Here is a 13,486-nt window from a genome sequence, read left to right on the forward strand (position 1 = left end):
ATGCAGATAAACCCAGCTGTTAAATCTGTCGAGGAGTTAAAAATTACTGAAAGCTGGTGTCCAGTGGCGGTGCTCATTCATCACTGGAAATACCCGAGCTATGTTTGCGTGCACTTGTTTCTTTGAGAACGAATGTGGATGTAGGTTAAATATAAGTTATTTTCCGGTCTGTGCTATTTCTGTTTATTTATGTAGGACAAATAGCTGATTGATAATGCCCCTGGCTTAAATCCTCATCTGTGCTCTTGTATCATCCCTTGGCAAATATGGCACTGCAACTTGAATGTGGAAGCATTTTCTGTTAGTAAGACAAACCGCTGGCTTGCACAGCCGTGCCTCTTTTGTAACTGTATTTAGTCACTGAGGAGAATGGCACAGACCCAATCCAAGTGTCTTTCATCTGGCCAATTCAAACAGACGTTTGACCCCAGACATTTGCCTAATGTGTTTTTGTTATGTGGACTCCTGGCTTCACAAATGTCACAGTGGTTGGACTAGTGGGGGTTTGGTAAGTGAGTCAGAGAGGAGGACAGAGAGTTTGCCTGGAGGGGTGGGTTTGAGAGGCAGCAGTTATGTCTATAATGTCTGCATTTTGCACTCTAACCAATTGGGAGTTGGTTGGTGGTGAACATAAGTTCCACTGATGACCTGCCCCCCTTCGCCTCCTTGCGGGCCAGACCCACTGCAAGCCTGTTGATCAGTGGCCTGGCCTCTAGTGCTTTGCTGACCTGGGCAGCTGGGGAAGAGACGGGGAGTGCCACATTTCTGGCCGCCTGGGTTGCACAAGTCAGAAGTCTGTCTGAGACAGTTGGGGCAACCCTGACAAATGCTGCCATTAAAGGGGTGCTGAAAATTTATTACCAAACATATTGGTATTTTAGGGTGCAGCTAATTTAGATTTAGTAGTGTTGCTGTGAGGCTGTATAGTTAAACCAGAATGCTAGAGAAATTCTAAAGTCTTACTCATTCATTACCACAACAGTTATATCTGCTAAACCTACTGAGGAAGATCCCTCTTTACCCTCAGATTTGTTTCTGTGCTTGACTGCAAATTTTAAAATGATGTGACAGCTATAAGCAGATCCCACAATTTGTTATATCGGGTGAAAATGTGCTTTTGTATGCATTGCCAAAAAATTGCTGCTGAATGATAAAAATGTGCCACTTCAAGATGTTTTGATTCCTTTTTCTGATTGTTATTGCATTTGCGGGGAAGGCATCTGAAAGCAGTTATCCACTGTGTAACTTTTTTACATTAAATTATGAAACTTTTTTAGGTTTTGGTAAAAGCTGATGGCAAACGAGGGCCTTCTATTTTAAGTCGATTTCAGACTACTGAGGCTTGGCAAAATAGTATCGATAAAAAATTAATAATTTCTCTGTAAAGCCATGCAAGATCAGCTTTCACTGCATACTTTGTTTCTAATAGGGACAGCAACATATAGATCACATTCATGACTAGAATCAGCAGTTTAGATTATATCCGTCTCTAAAATTTTATAGCCTTATATTTGAATGTTTTTAGCTTTAGAGATTGTGATAAGAGCAAACTATAGATCACATTGTCATAGCATACCATTGGGTTGCACGAGCGTTAAAGCTGGAGAACATGTTGATGTTCCTACTCATAAATTTGTAATTACATAAGTTCCCAGTATTCATAGGTTGGACTATACTCTTCTTTAATTTAGTTTTTGTTCTTGTACAGACATCTATAAAATGTTTCACTGAATTTTGCAAGGTATGGTAAAGCTTTTTCTTGCATGTTCAGATATGTTAATGTCAGCTGTAAAATGTGTGTCTATATTTGCAAGGAAAGTTAGGTCATTGTTAAGCCAAATTCCAAGAGAGATAGATCAAAAATCCACATTTCACTTACTTATTAGAACAAATGTTCTATTAAAAATTTCTTTATCTTTCAGCAGGACGTGTATTATGTATGTAATGCCCACAGTGATAGCTTACTTCCAGCCCTAGCAATGTCTTATTCTGAGTAATAGGTCTCTGAAGTGTGCTTGTTTGGCTTTTTGGGGCCATTGGAGACCAATAAAGTATCTGTCTGAGGATTTTCAGGGTTCCTTATAGACTTTCCCCAGGTGTGCTTCACTGGTCATAAACTACTCTTGTCTCTTATGGCATATTCATGGACAAATGTGTCCATGGAGAGTTTTTAACTACATACTAGTTAGCAAGCACTGGGGCAACTACAAAATATAGTAATTGCTTTTGTAAATTCTTAAATCTCTATAAGATTGAGTTAAGTATATATATATTGTTTTTTTCTTAAATGGCATTTTCTCATAATTCAAAACATGTTTCTCGTGTTTTATTTGGAATCAAGATGGCTGCAACACTAAGGTCACTCTGTTCATTTAACTTTGTGACGTCCACTGAGGTTAACCATTTCCTTTGTTCCTTGCTTTCTGGAGAAAAGTGCTAGTGTATTTTCATGTCGAGGTATGCTGTGTTTACTTTTATCACTGCTCCTCAGCGAGCCAATCCAACCTGATGTTTGTTTATGAGGAATTCAGGCTTCACTAAGAACTTTCATTCACCACTTGAAAGCACTTGACTTGCTACTAATTTACCTTGAGGGATTTCAAAATTATCTGTCTGCACTGTCAAAATCTTTTTTGTGGTGGCAGCTTATCATCATCAAAGATTCTCTTTGGATTTAATGAAAGCCTGTTAGATAGGCAAATGTTATATTCTGTTTACTTGAATACTGGATGCAGAAAGACATTTTGAAATGTGTTAACATGTTTTTGGTCTTCAAAATGACATTGGTTGCTTTTTGTTTTTGCTTCGAGTGCTGGAGTTGTCATTGTTGCTAGGAAAGTTGCTTTTAAGTCTACTATTACAGAGTTCAGAAGAAAATGCATGCACTGGAAGAGAGAAGGAGTGGAATAGTTTTGAAAGTGATCTTGTATTTCTCTTGGTCATCAGAGTACTCTTGCTTTATCAAGAAAATGTCGCTCTGTGTTGCTTTGTTTTGAACAGGAAACTTTGCACATTGAACAACTCTGGAATATCCAGAAACTAGGACTTACCAAACTCCTTGACAAATTGCGATCCAGCAAACTTCACGTCACACTTGGGTCAGGGGCAAAGTTAGGAGTGGGAGGTTTGTATAGTTAAGGTTTTGTATTTTCTCCATAGTTAAAAGGTGAACACTTCACCCGGTAATGCCTGTATAAATATATAAAACTGTTATTTTATCCAAAGTTATCCCAAGTTCAGATTTCTCTTCTTGGGGGAACGTTTTGAATGTAATGCTTTGCTGAGACGTATGTCAAAAAAGGAACTTGATCCCCCAACGTGTGACATTGTGCAAACACTCTAGTAGTTCTACCCAAACAAGTTTGCAGCATATGCATATGAAAATATTGCAACTGTGTCACCGGGGTGTTAGCATTTTGTTTCATCTGAACCACTTGATCCCTTGTCACACCGTTCCTACTCCCTTCACACTGTTTATATATTCTTTGTCAAGTTAGGTAAACTCACTTTACTGAGATGTTCTCCTTTGTGGAACAACAGAGTAAAAAAATTGCCACAATTACTTGAGTTAGATCTATGTTAACTCTTAATTCTTTATCTCAAAAACTGCATCAGCCAGTTGGAATTGATGTCTCTTTCCATGTGTGCAAGAAGCTGAGTGGATAACCTATTGGCAGTGGAGGACAGTGCAGATCTCTCCTCACTCTAAATTGCAGTTAGGCATCCCTGCAGCCCCTCATGAAGACCAGTGAGTCCCATCAAGATAATCCTTAATAAAGAACGGCTTCGCATTTAATCTTAGCTCTCTTCTCAAATTTCTTACTTGATATAGTTTTTGGCAAGTGGTGTTTTAGCGCTGATGTCAGTCGAACAGTATCAGTGCATCTTTTGTTAAGCTTCCATCTGGCAGATGTAGAGGCACTCTTAGTTTTTACAGTTCCACAAACGATTATTTTATTGCTCTAATCTGCAAGTTGTTTTTTTACTTTGAATATGTTGAGTCCCCCTAACTGCGATAGTATATCGTTGCTCTTTTTGATTGTGTGCAAAACTTCAGTTTTCAAACTCTCAAGCTCATAATATTGACAATTCAATTCAAAGTTTAATCTGCCATTTTCCGTAAGATAATTTTCATTTATTGACCTTAAATTTAATACTCCGTGACATGAAAATAGTAGTTTAGCAGTAAAACTGCTGGATTGATTGGAACTTTGATTCACAACATTCAGATGCAGGATGCATGCAAGAGGAAAATCTGAGTTTACTCAATGAGACATAAACAACTCTGGATAATTATACTGTACAATTTGAAAATAACTCACTTGCAAAATTACATCTCAATCTAATTTTACACAGCCACTTAAAACGGAGAGTCACTGAATGAATGTAGTAACTTAATTGGCATGTGTACTCGTCTGCTATTAGAACTAGTTGCTTGAGAGCCCCCAAGCATCTATTAGTCAGTTTAGCTATTAAGAATCTGTTCAATGTGCAATATATTTCATGATCTGATATTGCAATGTGATCCTGTGGATTTACCTGTGGGCTGAGGGTTTGGAAAGGCAGGCAGCGCTTGCATTTCAGGCACGTCCACATTATTACCGCTCTGTGTTTAAATCAGGAGTAGTGCAGCCCGGATCTATTTCTGTCAGCTCCTCGTTGACTACTGCTACACAGAGGCCGGTTGGTGTCGACCTGCTTTCAGTGTGGGCCTTGAACACTACAGCTGATCAAGTGCAAACTGATTAACTCATTTTCATTAATATTAAATAAATACTATCGTAATCATAAAGATTTGAACGTGCTCTTTCAGTGACATGTGTGACATTTTTTAATTTCTTATCATCACCAACTGACTGGGAGTTAACAAGATATTCAAGTAGCACACAAAAAGCCCAGCCACTAACACAGCACGCTATTCTTCTGGCCGTGGGTGTTCTTTTTCTCTCACCACCTCTTTACCATAGTAAATGTATGGTTTCCTCTTTCTTGGTAATCATTTGTCAGTATTACAGTTGGTATTTAACCCACAGCTTTATTTTGTGGAAATTAAACATATTTTAAACGGTTCATTGATATCTCAACCATTATTTACACAGACTTGATATTCTTGAAAAAAAAAATGTCATGACATGTTGAAGCAAAATCTGTACACGCCTCATCACCAGCCTGAATAAATCACCAGTTCAAGCTCATCAGTAGCAGCGTGGCCTTGTGTTGCAGCTTTGCGCAGTTGAAATAATAACCTGGAGCAGACAGAAGGCAGTCATTACCTTGCACACAGATGCCGTGTGTATGTGTTGACGGAGGACTTCCACTAGAGCGCTGTGGAGATGAACAGAGCCGAGTTTCTCGGCCGCTTTTAAAACCTCTGGCTTCCCATCACCTTAGCTAATGACCTAGCCCCTTGTTTACTCTCTGAAGTCCTTCTGTGACAGAAAGAAATCCAGCAATGACCCAAGGCTCACAGGAGAAAGAAAAAAATGTGGTTTGTGGTGAAAAAAGAGCATAACAAAAACAACAGAGAAAGGGGGGAGAAGAAAAGTGTGAGCCCTGAGGGTGTGTGAGCAGAGCCTGGTGTTCCAGTGGACAGACAGGGCAGTGGAGAGATCAGCCTTTTCATTGTCTTAGTCTCCACTGATACAATCTGGAGAGGACTCTATTGCTTAAAGCTTTGAGTTAATGACATATGGGAAGCTGGTGTGAGGCACAACTCCCCCGTGCCTCCTCCAGACCCAAAGTCTTCCTGTGAGAGCACCGAGCAACTTTTCTGCTTTTTCAAACGGCAGCAGCCTCCCTCTCCCTCCCTCATTCACTGCCTTTTTTTCCTCCCTCCCTCCCTCCCTCCCTCCCTCTCCCTTGCTCTCGCTCACTCTCTCTCTTTTTTTCCCTCTTCCTCAGACACTCACTAGTCACTGCCTGAAGCAGTAATCGGACAACTCTCTTTCTCAATGGGACTGAGTCTCCTGAGATACCGCGTGGGGCTCAATGGGTTCCAACACCTAAAATGAAAAAGAAAAAAGTAGTTTTGTAGTTTACATTTATCGTGCTACAGGTTCTACGGATAGCTGAGAAGTGTTTTAGAAAGTTTGCCACCCGCTCTGCTGGACTGAACGATCTTTCTCAAGATTTTTTTTTTTTTAAGGAAGATATAAGAAGGGATAAACACACAGGGATTCAACCATAATTCTAGTGAGTATGACTTTAATTTCTATGCGATATTTATTTGACATTCTGGTTTACTAACTGTCCTGACACGATCAGTATTTCTTGAGTCTTATAGTGTGTGTGAGAGTTTCTCTTATTTCATACATTTCTGTCAGTGTTTAAGCAAGCAGATAATACTCAATTAAAGCATTAATGTCAGCAGAAAGTGTGACAATTATGACTGACATTATCTTTTAAAACAGCACCTATGACAACCCTTATTTTTACAATTTAAAAAATGTAATACTTGAGTGCATCTTACAAAAATAATGGTAACACAAACTCAAAAGGAAGGCTTTAAATTTCACGCGGTAGTTGCAGTTTATTAATGATAACAGATAAATAGCAAAAGTATTTAATTACATTTCACGTTAGTAAATCCAGCTAATATAAAACAATTAAAAAAATTACACAAAATCATACACTAAGCTCTGTTTTTATACCACATGCAGTCAGACGGAGTTTTACAAGTTTCCAGTCAAATTTGTCTACAAAAATAATAATTTATAGATGTAAATTACCAGTGTAAAACAGATATAATTTTTTTATAGTCATTAAAAAAATCTCTTTTTTTGGCCTAAGTTAATTTTTTGACCTTCGAGTAAAAATATATTTGATCTTTTAAAAAAGCCCAATGTCTTTAGTGGCATTCAAAATAATACAAAGACCGTAAATACATCAAAATTCGCATTTGAAATATGGAAGCCTCTTTTTTTTTATTCTTTAACACACTACATTTTGTTGAAGTGTGGAAAAGATGCTGCACTGTCGTAGTTCCCTTTTTTTGTTACTGGCGGAACAAACAAAATGAGCACAGTCAAAGCAGCTGACATCTAATGCCATCTGCTGAAGCGAGGAATGTTGCAAGACCTGAGAGGCTCACAGCCTCTAAACAAGACAACAGGCCTCGCTTCTCGGCCGTGCTGCCTCTCTGCTCGCCAGTGTTTCACGTGTAGCGAAGATGACTCACCCGCTGTAATCACTAGCCTCTCTAATTGAAGGATGTTCTGGTTTAATGTTCTGCGTATGATCACAGGCTTACATCTCAAGTCGAGGAATTATTGTATGGTGTGTGTGTGTGTGTGTGTGTGTGTGTGTGTGTGTGCATGTGTCCGTGTGAAGCGCATTTCATCTTTCTGAAATTTGTTTTCTTTTTATCCTCTAATTCCTGCCATTTTCAAACGCCTGCCCTTTTTTGGAGTTTAGAAAAGGTGTGTGCTGATGAAAGAGAGGAAATAGAGAGGTTAGGATCGCCTAGTGAGCCTCCGCTCTATGTAGACAAACATGACAGTGTGTTTGACTGCCTGCTGCAGCCATTCATTCACACAATAACCGTATTTATCCAATTAACAGATAATGAGCAGGCTGATTTGGGGCTGTTTACACTGTGTATTTGCTTTACACAGAGAGAGATCAGGGTCTCTCTGCCTGGCTGCAGTGCTTCATGCATGTGTAGCAGCAGTGTTTATAAGCAGGAGTGGTCGGCGGTGATGGTGGCATTGTTTGCCCAAGGACTGATGCCTTCCGTATGGATGTGTCTAGCCGGCCAAGCTCTCATCCTCTTCTCTCAGAGAGGAGATTGAAAATGGTGAAAGACACAGACGGCTAATTGATCGAGCCTCACTCAACTGTTAGGGAGGAAGATGGAGGGGTGGAAGAGAGCTCGAGAGAAGGAAGAAGATAATAGGGAAGCACCTATTAAGTAGCCCATGCTGGGCATTTAGTGGAAAGGGGTTGTTTACTAAATACTGTGGGGTGTTGTTTTGTTAACACACCCCTGTTTAGATCTGAAATATGTGGTTGAAAGAGCAGGAAATGAGTGCTCCGAGCCTTTTCTAAGCTTTCCTGATGATTGCTATTGCAGGTCCTCAATCACTAATACCCACTATTGTGCCTTTTGTGTGTAAAGGGCAATATGTTTACGCCGAGTCAGAATAAAAAGCAAGGCGCTGAGAAAATGTATTTCATTGCAACTGCATTGCACAGAATTAGTTTAATTTATTTATGTTTTATGTTTTTGTTTTTATAAAAACAATATTGCTAAAACTACTTTGCAACCTTTGGCGTTGTCAATTTGAAGTCTGCAATTTAAAATGTGTGTTGTTTCCTATTCTGTGCAAGTACTAATTTTTCTCAATATAACAAATTGCTTTTTCAGGATTGAGAAAATTAAAACGACGAGTATTAAAGCTTCATAATCATTCCGATTTGTCCCTGGACTTTCTTTCACCTTTTTCTCGTAAAGCCTCTCTCATTCTGCAGCGGTCACGGTGGTAGGCAGGTTGTGATAAAATGTCCACCTTAAATCTTGTTTGATGGCCCCTCAAAGGCAAAGTGGCCTTCTGGAAATAATTTTGAGGGTTGAAGAGCACAGTATTAACAGATTTAATGTAGCCATTGAGCGAATTGCTGGAGCACAATGTCATATTGAACCAAATGAGAGAGACAAATTGCACATCAACAAACAGCACATCTGTTAATAATTGTGCTTTTAATTGTAGACAAGTACAAAATTTTAAATTGCATGTGAAGCACCATGCGCTTTCAATTGTCACTGCACGTCGCACGTAGTGCTAAAATATATTGAATACTCCTCCATTATATGTATGCATTAAAAAAAAAAGTCATGCATTATATTTTAAGTAAAAATAATTATGTTTAGATTTGTTTTTTAATAAGATATACGGGCCATGATGAAGTCGTAATAAATAAAATAACAGAAATTGTTTTTCTTCTAAACAAAAAAAAAGGATATTAAAAATACACCAGTATTGAACTTCACTTGTCACTTCATTTTATCAGAAATGTGCAGTGCTTGTGCAAAATTAATAACACTGACAGGGTGAAAAAGCACCAGTGTATTTAATGTTGCATTTGTTGGCAGCCGTCATTTTTTTTTGGCCACGTATGGAGACACAAGTGAAGTGTAGCATTTTGTAAACTGTGCCTAATTCCACTCACATCTGTGTCCAATTGTTGTCCGCATCTACATTCTTTGCGAGTGGATTTATTTTTCCTGGGCCACCATGTGGATTCAGCTGACCAGCTTAAGTGGGGATTAGTTGTTTTAAAGTTAGATTTTGATTAAAGCATTGTTTTGCAAAAGTTGTAACGCACAACACATGGCTTATATAGTCTGTAAAATACAAAAGACTGTGTGTAGATTATAAGATAAATATGTATTAGAAATGACAAAGGGGGTATTGACTGAAAAATGCCACTTTTACTTGTCTTGTGCATTTTTAAAATGTGCATTAAGATCTTAAAATACTAAACAAATCACAATTTTTACGACAGTGTGTACATGAAAATAAGCAACCCTTGCTTGTATAATAACAGGTATATGCAGCAAAGAAGAAGAAACAGTGTGTGCTTGGTTAGGCACCCTGCATGCTCAGATGATCTTGCTAAAAGCTTGGCTGTAGCTATATTTATCTTTGGAAATGCAGGTCTTGAAATAAGTAAAGCGTAGCAAAAAAAAAAAAGCCTGCTAACGGCTCTGAATGAAGCATGTTGTGGCACTTCTTTTTTTTTTCTTCTTTCTTTTGATGACACTTCCAACGCTTCATCTAGTCAGGCTTTGTTCTTGTTAGCTTCAAAGACCTGGCAGTTCAGGTTGAAGTAAAGAAGCACATCAAAGATGCTAAATGCAGACCTTTTTTAAAGAAAAAACTAAATATTTAGCGATGATGAAGAAAGGCATGTTTTTGCTTTTAAATCCAAGCCCCCTCCTTTCTCCTCTCCCATCTTCCCCGCTCTCCCTCACTCCCTTCACCTGGCTGGTTTCACCTGCTGGCAAAGGCTGACACACCACTATGGTAATGGCTTTATTGGCATGAACTGTTGAAGAGAGAAGCCAGCCACCACACACACCATACCACATCATCCCACCACAACACTCTCGCTTCACAGCTTCCCCCAACTCTGTGATCTCTCTTAATGTGCTGTGGCAAAATGTGTTTCTCTTTCGTCTCCGTTGCTTTTGCCTCTTCTTTATATTCTATAAATATAGATTTTACTCATGTTGTAATTTTTTTTTATCCTTTTTGTGTATTTCAGTATTAAGAAATTAATGGAGGAAGAAATGCTGTTGTCTGTGGTTTGTGAAAGTAAAAGTGAGGTGTGAGCATAAAATATACCGGTTTTTTGCTAAGATGGATGTATCGTAAGCAGTGGGAGAGAAGGCAAATTGTAAAGCTGGAATGGTGTTCATGAAGGCTTTGCCTTGGTGTGAAGAGCAAAGCCTGTTGGGAAAAAAAGAAGAAAAAAAACCTTAGACCATGGAGCTCAGGTTACCCTGGCTCATGTAAACAGTCAGCCATTAAAAAATCATGGCAGGATTTTTGAAAAAAGACTTTATACATCTTTCGCTCCGTCTTGCTCTCTCTCTTTTTTTTTTACCTGACCATATGAATACCTTTGACCTTTTTTGGACCCTGTATTCCCATGGTGGGCTGGAGTCAGGTCTAATATAGTGTTATAGCCATGCAAGTATATGGCTCTGCTTGATGTTTGCAGAGAGACAAGCAGAGTGGGAGTGGACAGCAAAATGTAACTGTCAGCTAAAGGAGAGTAATAGAGGCATTCGTAGCGTCATAGGAAACATATGTGGCTCCATATGCTCTCCATGTTCTCGTTTCCAGTCTTTTTCATTGTCTGAGATGCACCACTGATCTGAGGGCCTCTAAAGTGCCCTGTGTGTGTGTGTGTGTGTGTGTGTGTGTGTGTGTGTGTGTGTGTGTGTGTGTGTGTGTGTACGCCACTCATCTGGGGGCCTCTGTAGTGCCCTGTGCATGAGTGTGTGTGTGTGTGTGTGTGTACACATGCAGACATACAGGAATGAGTTATGTGTCTTTGTGTGCTAAAAAAAAAGCCATAAGCATGAACCTTTGTGTTACCGCAGAGAAAGTGTGTGTGTATTTCTCCCGTTCTTTATTTCATGGCCATTGTGAGTCGGCTGTGAAGTTGTGCATTTTTCTATTGTGCCCCAGGCACAGGCAGGCCTAGGGAAGGCAGCCCTGATGGTCATTAGGACCTGTCAGTATGCCTAGAGGAGGAGTGCTGATAAATTTCAGATAGTGTCAATTGCAGATGAAAGATCTGCTGAAGATGCTAGGGGTGTCACGCTTGACTTGCCACTGCTCAACAAGTCCCATCTTCCTTCCAGCAGCAGCAGGCTACCTCAAGCAGGAAAGTAGGCAGGCTCTCCCACCCTTTACTGGCCCTCAGCCCCCTTCTATCCACAACCCCTCACCCCTTTGCCTACCTTCACTCCCTCACCCCCTTCCCAACACCCCCCCCCCCCCCCACCCCACCCCTTCCTGCTTACCTTGGCTAAGCCGCTTTGCATGTTGATTGGGGGAGGGCTAATCCAGTTTGCAGCTGTCGTAGACCAATGATGAATCACCTTTCCGTCATTTGGCCATGCTCCCCTTGCTCAGGGAGGAGGGAGGACCTGGAGGAGGAAACAACAGTGGAGCGGGGCTGCGGCTCAGAGCGAGACAATGTGAGCCTCTGTTCCCCTGCTAGCCCTCTCTTCCCATTCTGCTCCAGAATAACAATAATGTTTTCTCAGACAAGCCTTTTTGTGTCATGGATGGCTCCGGACTGTGACATCGAGCTGCAATAACAAGGAGTGACATTGTTTCTGCTGGGGCAGGTGGAGGCAGAATAAAGAAAGGGAGTGTGGTTTGAGAGGACTCAAAGCCATCTAGGTCCAGGTAAGAGCACAGTTGTGCCAGTGCCAGGAGCATCAGAGACATGTAGCTCTCTGTGTGGCATCAGAGATTGCTTTAGAAAGTCTGCTAAAGAACTGTCGGCATTTCTCGGCTTGACTGATTAGAGAGATAGGAGGCTTTTTAGCCGTCAGTTAATGACAAAAAAGTTTGGCAAAAGGAAAAGAAAACAGGATTAAGCCGTGTGTGCAAGAAATAGGGTCAGTTTATTCTGGATCATCCTTAAGAGTATGCTTAGCGGGTGTGATATTTTTAGGGGAGGAGTAAATTAATATACCTTTGGGAAAAAGGCAATGCAGCTTCCATTACTGGAGCACGCGTGAAGAAGACTGACTTGGACTTTTGTGTTGCTGTTTTTTGTTAATTATAATTACCTTTTTGGTGTGTACTGTCTTGCTTAAATATATATATTTTTTCCCATAAATAATTGATTTGGATTTAAACCCCAAGAAATGACTGCATCTGCCAAAATCTACTGGAAAGTATTACAACATAATATCATTGCAATGTTATTTTAAACCCAGTGAATGCATATCATAATTTAATGTTTTTATCTCATAATTCTGTTTCTTGGTGGCATCTGATATCACTCAGACTACTCAGAGTTGCTTGAGCATTTATCTTTGTGGCCTTTTGTAAAGGCCGATGTTTATCGATAGCAGAGATACCCCGAGCCCTGCAATATAATTAAAAATGACAGTATAATGTACAAAACATTTTATCCTAATTTCGTTAACTCACTGTTGCAACGGGAGCAGCGGCAGAAACAAATGGGGTGTAGAGTTTGTGGCCATACTTTTTCAAATCACTCGTGCCTTCTTTCAGCTCCATTGTCTGTGCTCGATCAGATCCTTTGAGCGCACAAATGAGACGAGAGAATAATGTTTTCAGTGGCGTGGTCTTTTGTATAAACACAGAAACAATTAAGGAGCTTGCCAGAGCAAACACATGCCTCATGAGCTTCTCATCTGCCCATCACTGAGGCATAGACTCTTATAATCAAGCAGAGTGCTGCGTTTTTAACAGGCATGCTGAGCGTTGCTTCTAACCAGCAAACATCTGTTAACAGTCTCCATTATCACACAAAACGATATATACTTAAGGCCATTTTTGTTTCAAGAAGCATCAGACTAAATTAAGAGTAAACATTTTGCGTTCACATCACGTTAAATTGTGACTGCCAGTCTCAAACTGTGCTGTCAAAATGCTTACCAGTCATTTTATCACTCTCAGTTCCACACAGTTTTTTTTTTTGTGTGTGTGTAACTTTTTTGTCTTGTGAACTTCTTTCATTTTAATCTAATATTTTTTTTTGCTGGTCATTTAGCACAGCATAAAAATTGCTTTATTTAAAGCAATTTGAAAAATATCACATGCAAGATAGAAAATAGTAAACTTGCATTAAATTGTGTATTTTTTCTACTGTAAGTGCAGTGGAATACATATTTTTTTTAGCTTATCTTCTGTACTTTTTACTCTCTCATGTTCACCATTTTATACCATGCACACTGTGTACACAGAATTCTGCATGAGAGCTCTGCGCC

General features: G+C 39.7%; 1 protein-coding gene across 6 annotated transcripts in view; it reads left to right on the forward strand.

Moving 5' to 3' along the window:
• Window positions 1-13,486, forward strand: part of eya1 (EYA transcriptional coactivator and phosphatase 1) — a 63,323-nt gene that overhangs the window by 17,127 nt on the left and 32,710 nt on the right. Inside the window, exon 1 of one of the 6 annotated variants that reach the window (XM_039617776.1) lies at window positions 5,926-6,192. The exons of the other annotated variants lie outside the window; for them this stretch is intronic. The gene's annotated coding sequence lies outside the window, so the exon portion shown is untranslated. Of the gene's footprint in view, window positions 1-5,925; window positions 6,193-13,486 lie in introns of those variants that run through there. 6 annotated transcript variants of the gene reach the window in all.

This window comes from Oreochromis aureus, linkage group 9 (genome assembly GCF_013358895.1).
Source record: "Oreochromis aureus strain Israel breed Guangdong linkage group 9, ZZ_aureus, whole genome shotgun sequence".
NCBI lineage: Eukaryota > Metazoa > Chordata > Actinopteri > Cichliformes > Cichlidae > Oreochromis > Oreochromis aureus.